This window comes from Gorilla gorilla, chromosome 11, assembly GCF_029281585.2.
Source record: "Gorilla gorilla gorilla isolate KB3781 chromosome 11, NHGRI_mGorGor1-v2.1_pri, whole genome shotgun sequence".
In the NCBI taxonomy this organism is placed as follows: domain Eukaryota; kingdom Metazoa; phylum Chordata; class Mammalia; order Primates; family Hominidae; genus Gorilla; species Gorilla gorilla.
Genome location: NC_073235.2, coordinates 16897738 through 16911714, shown reverse-complemented (window position 1 = coordinate 16911714; position 13977 = coordinate 16897738). Strand labels below are relative to the sequence as shown.

General features: G+C 35.7%; 1 protein-coding gene across 3 annotated transcripts in view; it reads right to left on the bottom strand.

Annotated features, from left to right (window-relative positions):
- Positions 1 to 13977, bottom strand: part of DPP10 (dipeptidyl peptidase like 10) — a 1401573-nt gene that overhangs the window by 406897 nt on the left and 980699 nt on the right. The window lies entirely within an intron of this gene.

The following is a 13977-nucleotide window of genomic DNA, read 5'->3' as shown; positions in this document are numbered from 1 at the left end:
CAAGTGCTCAGTAGTCTAACATAGACTAGTGGCTACCGTATTAAACATCGCTGAGACAGGTAAGTAATGCTCAAACATAACTATAGGGCATCTCAGATAAACACAATAATCATTTACCCTAAATATGAATAGGCAGAAGTAGGAAAGATTCCCAGAAGAGAGAATAGTTCATCTGACTTCAAATGACAAATAGATGATTCTAGGTCACATAAAAAGTCCTTTCCAACTTCATCCCCCACAACTTCACATAACAAAATTCACCTATTACAAGATCTCATATCAAATAGCTAAATCTAGGTCAGGGACATCACAGCTTGCTGAAGAACTCCAGCTGCAAGTCTAGGTTAATCCCAACTCGGGATTCAGTACAGCACTATATTCAACTCACCTTTGGCTCTTTACATTATATTTATCTATTTTCCCCTTTTTTTCCCGTGACCAATTTTATAATTTACTTTTATTAGATTTGGTTTTATTATTTAACCACAAAATCTTCTGACGTTAAGATTGAAATGCCTAACCTTGTTTTTACTCTAACTCGCTACTTTGAATTTTATCCTGCTTGTCTCTTTAATCACCTAGCCTTGCTTCTCATGTAAATAAGACTCTCTAGCTGGGAAAGCCGGACAAACTCCAATTGACCCCGTAATTTATAAGACACTAAGAGCTCCTTACCCAACCCCCTTCTGCCAGGAGTTGACCTGTGTAAGCAGATCCTCAGCATTTCAAAGGAGCCCAATGAACTGATAAGGTACTAGCACCAACAATGTATGAAGTTCCCAGGATTTTTCTTAAAGAGATAACAACATAAAGCCTTGAGTTCCTGTCCGGCCTACTCCCTGTATCTAATTATAATGAAAGATTTAGAGCCTTGCACCTGGTACCGTTGCTCTTTTTGTAACCATTTGTCTTTTAAATTGTTTATCTCTCTGTAACCATCTTGCTTCTTTTGATTCTTGCACGTTTTTACTTCTGTAGAATTATTGCATTTGAGTCCCCCTCCCCTTCCTAAACCTAGGTATAAAAGTTAATCAAGCCCCTTCCTCGGGGCCGAGAGAATTTCGAGCATTAGCCGTCTCTTTGGCCGCCGGCTTAATAAAGTACTCTTAGTTCTTCTCAAAGTGTGGCGTTCTCACTAACTCGCTTGGGTACAACAAGATAAGAAATTGCATAGTAAAATAATAAGATATGCATAACACTAAACCAGCAGGAAGAAAAACACAGACAAAAAAGGAATATCTAGAAAAAAGGGCGGAAGATAATACAGTAGATAAATGCAGCTCTGCATGGCTCATACAGCGGAATATGCCATTGAACTTTCTGAAAACCAATGTAAGAACAAAATAATGCCAGTATAATAATCTTTACTTAATGAAAAACAAATGTATTTTTTCCTTAGCAAAGAAAATCTTCTCTTGTTATTCAACTTCACTTTTCATATAATATATGGAAATATTTATACATGCACTCACACACACACACACGCAGACACATATATTATCTTTCTCTATTAGAAATTCCTCCAAGGCAGGTAGTTTTTCTCATAGGCATCATACTAAGAAAAAAAAAATGCTGTTCAAAAGAGCTAGTTAACTTACAAAATGAAAATTAAGAAATAGTAGCACCTAAAATATACATTTTTGCAAGTTTGCAATTACAACTATAAAATTCAAAACCAACCACTCTTCAATTCTACAATGGTAATCCAATGTAATCTAGAATTTAGAAAGGCAGCCTAAAATTTTTAATATGGTCTAAAATGTTTATCCAGTTTTTAATTAGTTCTGCTTTTTGAATGTTTGATCTATAGATTATATATGTTTAAATTTAATATATCCTACTTTTTAATAAAAGCTCTATTTTGCACTCTAACTCAGAACAGCTATCTGAATAAATACCTGTGTGGTAATTTCGATTTTCTTTAAGGATACGAGATAAGAATTTTATTTGTTTCTAACCACTGCCACATAGGAGATCAGAATTTGGGGAAGCTGCATTATAATTCTGCAACTCCAAATAACCTACTATCCATCTTCTCGTAGAAATAAAACAGCATGTATTCCAATTTAGCAAAAATTTCTGAAATTCTATTTTGTAACTTGTTTTCTGTAGTTACGTTTGTCAAGATTAAAATATTCTATTTTTGTTGTGATAAAATATATGTAACATAAAATGATCATTTTAACCATTTTTAAGTGTGCAGTTCGGTGGTGTTAAGGGTTTTCACACTGTAGTGCAAACATCATCACTATTATGTCCCGACATGTTTCATCATTCCAGACTGAAACTTCGTACTCATTAAATAATAACTTCACATTAGTCCGTCTCCCCAGACCATCTTAGCCACTATTCTACATTGTGCTTCCATGAATTGACTGTTTTAGGTACATAGTATTAGTGGAATCATACTATTTGCCCATTTGTGTCTGCTTTATTTCACTTAGCATAATGATTTTAGGATTCATCTATGGGATAGCATGTGTCAGAATTTCCTTCCTCTTTAAGGCTAAATAATATTTTATTGCATGTATATACCACATTTTGTTTTTCTACTCATCCATCAATAAACATCTGAGTTGTTTCTACTTTTCGGGGAGTGGGGGGCTACTGAGAATAATGTTGGTATAATAATTGGCACGCAAATATATGTTCAAGTCTTTGTTTTCCATTCTTTTGAGTATATACCTAGCATGCATAGCAGTGGCATTTCTTTATCATGTAGTTATTCTATGCAAAACTTTTTGAGGAACCACCATTTCTTCCACAGCAGCAATGCACAAAGATTCCAATTAATTTCTCCACATCCTTGTTAACACTTATTTTTGTTGTTGTTGCAATATTTTTTTCATGACAGCCGTTCTAATGAATGTGAAGTGGTGTCTCATTGTGGTTTTGATTGGCATTTTCCTAATGATTAGTGATGTTTAACATCTTTTCATGTGCTTACTCTCACCATTTTTTAATCATGGTTTTTGTTTCATTTGAGATTTGATCCACGTTAACAGGCCCATCTCTCAGTTTTTTCAGCTTGAATCCCTAGTCATATGAAGAAACTTATGATTATTTTTAATATACAAAGCAGATACAACTTTTTCTCCTGAAATACTTGAATGTGAGCTGTTTGGCAATATGTGGCACATAAAATGAATTTAATAAAATGAGACATATGTTACAAAAGAAATTATATTGTTTGAATAAAAATTTAGACACAACAAAACGTTGTATCATTTTTGCTCATTTTTGGTGACAGCTCTTACAATAAATACCACCAAGGTAGTCGTTTACCACTTTCAAAATTCACACCTATTTTCTACTAGATGAACATAAATGTTTAGTCATATTCTTAATATAATTCACCCACTGTACTGTAAGCTGTTGTTTACTCCATGATTAAGGTAAAGGGACATTGGATTAGGAATATTTCAGTTGCCACCTGTTTTCCTATCCAGCATCATTTTTCAATTCTCAAAGCACCACATATACGTTTATCTGTGAAACTGTCATAAATAACTTAGATAATACTAAAGTTGTGCTTATCAACCTGAAGATCATTGAGTAACACACTTAACTTAAACCACTTCTACGCAAGTTCCTCTTTTAATCATTTTCACTCCACTTCAGCCTCATAGACTCCTTTTCGGAATCTGTGTCGTGATTTGAATGGCATGAGATGAGATGGAGCACTGGGTCAATTTCAATCCTCTCTATAAAGTTAGAAATAGGCAAATATATTTCTTCTCTACTGCTGAAAACTTACGTAAGAGGTTACAATCAAAGGGTGATTTGTATGTATAAAAAAGGTTGCTCCTTGAGCTATCCACTAGAAGAGAGTTAATTCAGTAGAAATCTCCTTGCTGATATTAGGGAATGTCTTCACCCTATTATCCATTATTTTGAATTAATTCAAACATCTTTTCCATGAAATCATGTAAGAGGCCAGATTAGATGATTTTGGAAGTCTCTTACGACTCTAAAATGCTGCATTTCTTTGGTATGTAATTATCAATGAATGACACTCTGATTTAACATCACACAGTCAGGTGATTACTTACCGATATGAGACTATATGCTTCTTTTTGAGAAATATTGTATCTTATACTTTGTGAAATTGCAGTATCTTACATACTATTAGACTACAATTTTGAATTTACTATTGGTAGGCTAGAATATTAATTATTATTGGGGTAGAAAAAATTATTAATTAAAGATGGTTCAGTTTAAAATGCCTCACATATATATCCCAGTTTCTACCTCAAAATACAGTTGTACACATAAACTGAATGATCTTAAAGAACCAGAAAAAGAAAATTTCAAATTAGACCGATAGCTTTCCATATTTTTTAAACTCCCAAGTGTTTGTTCCTGTCCTATTTTTCATTATTGTTGTTTTTCAATACCCACCCTATTCTCTGTAACATCCAGCATCATACCTTGCCAAGATTCTAAATGGGCCTCAATAAATAATGTTTAAAAGTGGTTGATTGATTATGTCTAATATTTGAGTTCTAATGAGTGTGCTTAAGAATCCAATGAACAAAAATCAGGTACTTTCTAAGTGAGACCTATACCCTAATACTTACCTCAATATTTTAATCTTTAAATTATGTCATTTAAATATTTCAGTATAACACTTCTCAGTTGTCTTTAATACCTGATAATTAAAAAAAAAAATCTATTTGCAATGTGCTTGTCTCTAGATTTAAAAGAGTTAATGATATCCCAAATCCTAAACTCTTACAACTAAATTTGTAGAGAGAAATTAAACCAAATTTTATCTATTGCACTTAGTTTATATGAGATGACAAACACAGAGGTAAGAACATGGTATATGTTCAACATGTCACTATTTGTAGAATGATCACTTCTTAATCAAGATCACAAAGATTTTTGTAACTATTCCATACCCAATACATTATTTTGCATTGCAATAGACTTTTATTGATATCTCTGAAAAACATTTTTCACCCTTTTGACCTAACATTTCCACTATTAACAGAGTTGTTTTGTAAAACAAAGAATGATATTACCACTCCCAATAACATCTGTCCAAATGCTTTTACTCACAGAAAAATTAAAAGTTTGTCCACTAGACAGGTGCCAAGAACATGCATTGGAAAAAGGGCAGGCTCCTTAATACATGGTGCTGGGAAAACGAGATATACATATGCAGAAGAATGAAACTTGACCCCTATCTCTCACCATATACAAAATCAACTTAACGTGGATTGTAGACTTAAATGTAAGACATGAACATATGAAACTACTAGAAGAAAACATTGGGGAAATTCTTCAGGACATTAATCTGGGCAAAGATTTTTTGTGTAAGATAGGCAACAAAAGCAACGCAACATAGACAAATGGGATTAAATCAAGCCAAAAAGCTTCTGCAGAGCAAAGGAAACAAATCAACAAAGTAAAGAGCCAGCCAACAGAATTTGATAATATTTGCAAATTATCCAAACAATATGGCATTAATAATCAGAATATATAAGGAACTCAACTCAATAGCAAAAAAAATCAATAATAATCCAATTAAAAATTGGCAAAGGACCCGAATAGACATTTCTCAAAAGAAGACATAAAGATGGTCAACAGGCATATGAAAAAATGTTGAACATCACTAATCATCAGGGAAATTAGAATCAAACCACAATGAGACACCATCTCATCACAGTTAAAAGAGCTGTTATCAAATAGACAAAAATTATGAATGGTAATGAGGATGTGGAGAAAGGGTAACTCTCGCACACTGTTGCACACTGTTGGTGGGAATGTAAATTAGTACAGCCACTATGAAAAACAAGCAATATAGTGTTCCTTCCCCAGAAAACTAAAAATAAAACTACCATATTATTCCATCTCGCTGCTGGGTACATAGCCTAAGAAAGGAAATCAGCATGTTGAAGAGATATCTGCACTCTTAGGTTTATTACAGCACTATACACAATAGCCAAGATATGGAATAACAGATGAATGAATACAGAAACGTGACACATATATATATGTGTGTGTGTGTGTGTACAGAAATATTAGTCAGCCATAAAAAGAATAAAATCTTGTCATTTGCAGAAACATGGATGGAACTAGAAGTCATTATGTTAAGTGAAATTAACTAATCTCATAAGGACAAATATTGCATTTTATCACTCATGTGGAAGCTAAAAAAGTGGATTTCATGGAGATAGAGGGTAGAATGGTGGTTATCAGAGGCTGGGAAGGGTACTGGGGAGGGAGGGATGAAGAGAAGTTGGTTAATGGTTACAAAAATGCGGACAGAAGGAATAAGTTCTAGTGACTGATAGTATAGTAGGTGGATGATAATTAACATTTTAAAAATATATTTCAAAGAAGCAAGAAGAGAAGAACTGAAACGTTCCCAACACCAAGAAAAGATACAAGCTTGAGGTGAAAAATATCCCAATTACTCTAATTGGAGCATTAAATCTTGTATACATGCATCAAACTATCACACGTACCTCCAAAATATGTACCACATTATGCATCAGCAAAAAAATGAAAATTATTTTTTTTAAAAAAGAAGAGTTTGTCAGTGCTTCCATTTGCTCCAATCTATGCTGTGCATGCATTTATTATTACATCTGTTACCCTATTTTGCCTGCACTGGCAGTTTCTCAAGGATATGGAAACAATTTGATTCATCCAAGTATTGCCAGGACCCAATTCAATGTGTGAAAAGCGAATGTTCAGTCAACTATGTTTAATAAAAAAAGGACACAATTTACCTGGCCATGATATCAGCCAGTGTTTCAAATGGTTGGTAATGAAGATTGAACTAATTTATCAAATTCTCAATTATAAATTAACAACATGATCTAAAACTAAAATTATCCAGAAAATTTCATACCACAGCATCTTTTTGCCCTATTTAATTTAGTTTTTGTTGATTTGCTTTGCTGTCTAATGTGTAAATTATACTACCACCATTACTCATATATGTATAGTAATTGATATTTTTCAGAAGCCCTTAATATTACTACCTGAGCCTATCTCTGGGTCAAAGTGAGCAGAAAACTATGACCAAAGTATAAATAAAGTGATCCACCGTGTACAGAAGTTATTTATTTAAAGATAAATAGATAATGACTGTTAGAGAAGACCAGAATTCAAGTCTCCAGAAGTGTAGGAAATCTCATAAAACAAAAATTTGAATTTGGATTTGAGCATGGTAAACGTGATATCTGATTGACACATGAAGAATGAATCTTATTGAATAGATTTCAATAAAAAGCTCATTTAGCTAACTTCATTATAGAAAACGTCAGCCCTGTTGTCTCAAAAGTTTAAGGAAATAAATGGAGTTTTTAAAAAACTCCAGGAGAAAAATACTGAGTGTATTCAATTTGTGCACCCCTGAGGGTAGTTCTAGTGTAGAGAGCAGCCATATGTGAGCCTGATGTTCTATTTTTAAAGTGAAATCAAGAGAGTATTAAACATTTAGTGAATGTGAATTCTAACTAGAAAAAAAAAACTGTGTCACACAGAGAATGGTATCTTGCTTATGAGATTAATTACATCATGAGAACAGAATATTTTGTTTAGGTCTAGATATGCCTTTGATTTTATATGTATATGCACACACACGTGTATATGTATTTATACATTTACACACACAGAAACACACATACACACAAATAGCTAAAGTAGCCCTGCCTGAATATAGAATTATTAAGATAATAGAAATTAATGAAATCACTGAAAAGCTCTTCAATGGTTTTTAATTGGCTGTAAATATATAGAACACCCACCTAAATAACAATCCATAATACTGATTGTATCTATACATTGCTAAAGCAGTGGCATGAAAATGAAAAACGCCCTTCTTTCCTAGCCCATGAAACATTTATAAAAATTGTTACATTACGACAAAGGGAAAATAACACTAATAAAATAAATACACAGACTGAATTCTCTAGCTATGACTGTTAACCCAATAATGATGTGGGCTCTCAAGCACGAGAGCAAATACGGTCTCCAATCCTTACTGTCTGACAGAAAACAGAGTCCCTTTTCTCAGGGCAGGGAGAGTTGGAGATTCTGCTCTGTTTGGTTTAGATGACAAGGCACTTGGATCACTGTATCATGAAGGATGAGGTATGCCATCAATCTGGACCATAACTAGTTGCGCGATTTCTCAATCTTGGCACTACTGACATTTTGGACCAAATAATTATTTGTTAAGGGACGGCTTTCCTGTGCATAGAAGATGTTCAGCAGCATTTGTAGTCTCTACCCACTCAATGCCAGTAGCTCTCCCATATCTGTGACAATCAATAATGTCTCATTGTTCCATGCCTGCTGAAAGGGAACACTGCCCCACTGATAACCACTGAGCTAAAAGAAACACACACACACACACACACACACACACACACACACACACACACACACACACAATTGCCTATGGCTTTTAAACAAGGATCTCTCAAAAGTAATTCAAAATATTTCAGGTTAACAAAATTGAACTTGAATTAACCAATCATTTTGTGTATCAATAACAATCTATAGTATAACAGAAGGAAATGGTCCCTTTACACGATCATTTCTAATTCCTTAATGTCACAGATGAGAAAACTAAAACCCACCTTATTAGGAATGGCTTTCCTAAAGTCCCTCATAGAGCTAGACAGTAGCAAAACAAGCAGAACCAATGAGAGCAAAACCAACTCTTTCTATTCATGAATATCTCCCACATTTGAAATCTTTAATTTTAAGAAGTATCTCCTAAAATAAATTGTATCGTCTTTCTTTCAGATTTTCGCCAAGCTCATAATAGCTTAAATAAAGTACGAGTCAACATGTTGAGGTCTGTCATGAATAGCATTCCTGCTAACACTATTAAGTGTATTTATCCACAGACTTGATGTTTTCTAAGGAAGGTGACTAATAGATAACAATAAGTCCCAGGGTAGAAAAAATGAAAACAAATGTTAACTATATAATTTGAAATCCCTTTTTTGGGTTAATTCTGTTTGGTTTGCTTTTCTATCTGGAGTATGGGTAATTTATAGAGCTTAACTTACTATGTTTAATGGCATCATTTTTATCACAATACAGTATACAGATTTCCCGTTGCCCTTGGAAAGCAGCTTATTTGCCTTATTATCAATAATTCTGATGTAATTCTAATAAAATTCCAAATCCCACTTTATAGATATCTTGCAGAAATGAAGATTCAGAACACTAGTGTTCAAAATGTAGTGCACATGACTATTTAGGCAGATGCAAGTGCCTGCTTGTTCCACTTTTAAATTCAGATCTACAAGGAGTGAAGGGACGATACTGGGCCAAGAATGGAGGGATGATATCCAGAGTGTGTGCATTTGGGGCAAGCTGGGTCACAAACACAAGAAAAGTGAATTGGTTAGACCCCTGAAGTGTTAGAGACCAGCACTGAATATGATTAGCACAATGGAGAGCCCAAGAGGGCTAGCGGAGATGTGAGAAATTCTTTTAGATTCTCATTCCTAAAGCTCTAAAGAGAGGTGCTCTTTTGTCAATTGCCACTCAGAGATCATCGGCTTTAGGCAGAATGCTGTAGGTAGTGCTATCTCTACACCACTGCAGTATCAGAATTCATGCTTGCAGTCCATGTTTATTTTTTCCCTCACCTGCATCCTGACCTAGTAATATGCAAGAGTTTCTGTTGGGATTCCTGCTTGCATGATATGGTTATCTTACACCACTGTGGGCGCCAACATTCTATCCCTCGGTCCTTTCACTTCGTCGTCTACTCCTTGTCACTCAAACCGATGCTCAGGTAACAGTACTTGCTTGTTTCTCCACGACCTCCTTACAGTCATGGACTTGTCCTCCAGACTCTCAAAAGCCTCTCACGACTGTTTTCAATCTTTAGATCTCTGGTCAAGATAAACTGCCTCATATTTATCACAGAATTCCTGGATCCCTTCGCTTTCGCGAGCTATATTAGTTCATGAAGAATCACAGGGCATTGTCATGAATAATAACCCTGGGTCTCTACGTTGATATCATCTGCTTTTTATTCTCTTAAGAAGCTAGTATCATATCTGTTTAACCAACCTAATATGATGTGTCTGGCAGAGTACTGCATGCAGATTGGATCTTAATAAATGAGGAGGGAAATTTATGTCACCTTACTCCAATATGATTCATTTAAGATTTCAGAGTAACTGCCCTCTCCAAGAAAAAAAGAAGTGTTCCCATTTAAGTCCTACTTGTCAAATACTATGAATGTAGGAGTCGAGTGAGCAGTAAAACACAGAGCAATTTGCTCATCTACCATTTTATGGACGCGGGCAATGTGCTGTCTTTATTAAAGTCAAATATGAACAGAACATCATTCTTGAAAAAGTACTGCCCAAGGCTTTTCGGGTAGAAAATTCAATACAAAGCAAAAACCTGAGATTATCAATTTAGCTGTTTCTTTATACGTGTTGTAAAAGGAGGAATATTTTCTAATTTTTCTCCTGAAATACATTAAATTGTTTGTTTGTATTACCTGATCTACTTTATTTCTGGTACATAGCTGAATTCCACAAATACCTGAATACTTTGACGGACAAAGACCTTAAAAATCTATCGAGATGTAAAGGAGCCTCAATGTTACTATTATCCACTGTTTTAAATGTTAAATCTCATTTTTCTCTATGATACATTCACAGATAAAATAAACTTGTTTTTATGTTTCTGTGCTTCATAATGTTACATTATGAAGATTAATTTCATATTCATTAATTATTGAATAAGAATTAAGGAAAGTCCAACTGTGGATCTGGCAGCATTGTAGCAATCTTAGAATTGTCTAGTCCAGGAACATTTCCAATATTTGAGCACTGCCCTTGTATTCATTCAGTTAAACCTAAATATTAATAGCAAACATCAATTTGTGTGACAATTAATTTCATCAATCATCTGCTCATTAAAAAATCTTCAATCGGTTCCAAATCCACCTCCATCTAACTTCAAACTACAGTTCCTAGTTTATTAATTCATTTAATTTATTTCCCAACTAGTGGTTTCAGGTATTTGCAAAAGAATACCACGCAGAACCTGTGTCCCTGCTCTTTTTCCAAGGCCTCCAAAACGAACTGCTTTCTTTTAGCCCTTGTCCTAAAAAGTGTCTTTCCACTTCCAGTCACACGCCTCTAAACATGCTCCAGGTTGCTCATATACATTTTTAGATGATGAAAACAAGAAGTGAACATTCGACTATAGGCATTACTTTTTCAACAGTGTGAAATCCCCAAGTGTCATTCAAGATTCTGTATGACTGCTAATAAATATTTGTCCCATATCTACCTTACATTGTCAACATTTCCAACTTAATTGTTGCCTCTTCTGAGGAGAAGTTTATGTTTCCCTGTGTTTTACTGACAAAGTGAACCAAACGAAGGTTCTAGACAAGATTACATGCTGGGGAAGGGACATATAAGCCATTCACTTAGTTAATGTTTATTTTAATTGTAAAATATGCATGAGATTTTTAAACTCCTGAGGACACTGTGGGTATTGTGTCTAGAATACATCAATTAGCTTTTATTATTAAGCACATAAAATAAATCCCTCTTCTTTTGAGCTCTTCTTATATGCCAGACATAATGGAATCTCATTTTTGGACATAATGTTATATATTTTTAAACCTCATTACCACCCTGTTTTAAGATCACATATTGCCTTGTCATTTATTTTCCCCAAACATTTTATTTATGCTAGCTTGCTGAACTTTACAGAGCCCTGTGAGCCTCCTTTCTCACACGAGGAGTATATTAATAAATAAAATGCAGTTTAAACATTACAGTAGCCTCCAAATAAGAAAAGCAGATGCATGTATACAATTTTTAATTTTTTTCTTTTTTTTAATATATTTTAAAACTAGTAAGAAAAGCTTAGGAAAAAAAAATTCCTTAAATGTATAAAGCAAAAAACTACAAAATGCCCTCCTTTATTTATTAAAATTTTATTCACTAAAATAATTACGGTTAAAGTTTATCATTTCTATTTCTTTTTTCGGTGTTTCTTTTTTTCTCCCTTCTGTACATTTCTTCACTCCTTTTTGCTTTTCCCTTTACTTTTCTTATGTCGCTACCTGATATAATCTGAATATTTGTTGCTGCCCGAATCTCATGTAGAAATGTAATCACTGTAAAAAGTAAAGTAGAGGTTCCTCTTCAAAAAGACTTTCCTCTCCATCTAAATATAAGGTCCGATTCAGCCAGTAAAAACTGGACACAGAAGTAGAGTGGATGGATCAGGTTATAAATAACCCAGTCTCCTTTGTTCAATATACTCTCACGGCAAAACTGCTGGCGAGTGTATCCTTTCTGCAGAAAGTCTAAAAATGGCCTTGCTGAGGAAGTTAAATTTATGTTCAAGTGCTATTTCTTTATGGCACTGGGAAACAAGCATTTCTAACATCACCAACGTTGGAGGCGGGGCCTGGTAGGAGGGGTTTTGGTCATCTGAATGGTTTCCTCATGGCTTGGTGCTGTCGTTGCAAGATCTGGTTGTTTAAAAGTGTGTGGCACCTCCCCTACCTCTCTTACCCCTGAACCCCTGATCTCACCATGTGTGGTGCAAGCTCCTGCTTCACCTTCTGCCAGGAAGTAAAAGCTGCCTGAGGCCTCCCCAGAAGCCAAGCAAATGCAAGCACTATGCTTGTACAACCTGTAGAACCAAGAGCCAAGTAAACCTATTGTCTTTATAAATTACCCAGTCTAAGGTATTTCTAATAGCAAAGCAAGAACAGCCCAATCCAGAAAATTGGTACCAAGGCATAGGGCACTGTTATAAAAATAGCTGAAAATGTGGAAACAGCTTTGGAACTGGTTAGTGGGCTGAGGCTGGAACAGTGTGGAGGGTTCAGAAGAAGACAGGAAGATGAGGGAAAGTTTAGAACTTCTTAAAGACTGGTTAAATAGTTGTGACCAAAATTCTGATAGTGATATGGACAGTGAAGTCCAGGCTGCTGAGGTTTCAGATGGAAATGAGGAACTTGTTGGAAACTGGAGCAAATGTCATGTGTGTTATCCCTCAGCAAACATCTTGGCTGGATTCTGTTCATGCCCTGAGGATCTGTGGAAGTTTGAACTTCAGAGAGATGATTTAGGGTATCTGGCAGAAGAAATTTCTAAGCAGCATAGCATTCAAGAAGTTGTCTGGCTGCCTCTAACAGCCAGCTTCAAATGCAGGAACAAAGAAATGACTTAAATTTGGAAGTTATATTTAAAAGAGAAGCAGAGCATAAAAATTTGGAAAATGTGCAGCCTGGCTGTGGGGTAGAAACAAAAAGCCCATTTTTAGGAGAAGAATTCAAGTAGGCTGTGCAGCAATCACTTACTAAAGAAATTTGCATAACTAAAAGGGAGTCAAGTGCTAATAGCCAAGACAATGAGAAAAAGGCCTCCAAGGCATTCAGAGATCTTCTAGGCAGCCCCTCCCATCAGAGGCCCAGGGGGACTGAATGGTTTTGGTGGTATGGGAATAGGCCCAGAGTGCCACTGCCCAGTGTTACCTCAGGAGGCTCCTCCTAACATAATGGCTGCTGTGGTTCCAGTCACTGCTCAGAGGCCTCACAGTACAGCTTGGGCCACTCCAGAGAGTATAAGCCACCATAAGCCTTGGTGGTTTCCATGTAGTGTTAAGCCTGCAGGGATGCACCCTGCAAGAGTGAAGGTTTGGCAACCTCACCCTAGATTTCAAAGAAAGTATGAGAGAGGCTGGGTTACCAGGCAAAAGCCTGCTGTAGGGGCAGAGCCCTCACAGAGAAACTCTACCAGGGTAGTGCTGTGGGGAAATGTGGGGCTGGAACTCCCACACAGAGTCCCAGCTGGGACATTGCCTAGTGGAGCTGTGGGAAGGGAGCCACCATCTTCCAGACTCCAGATGGGTGGTGCCAACAGCAGCTTGAAACTTCAGTGTGGAAAAGACACAGGAGCAGAGCTGCCCAAAGCCCTGGGAGCCCACCCCTTGCAGCTGTGT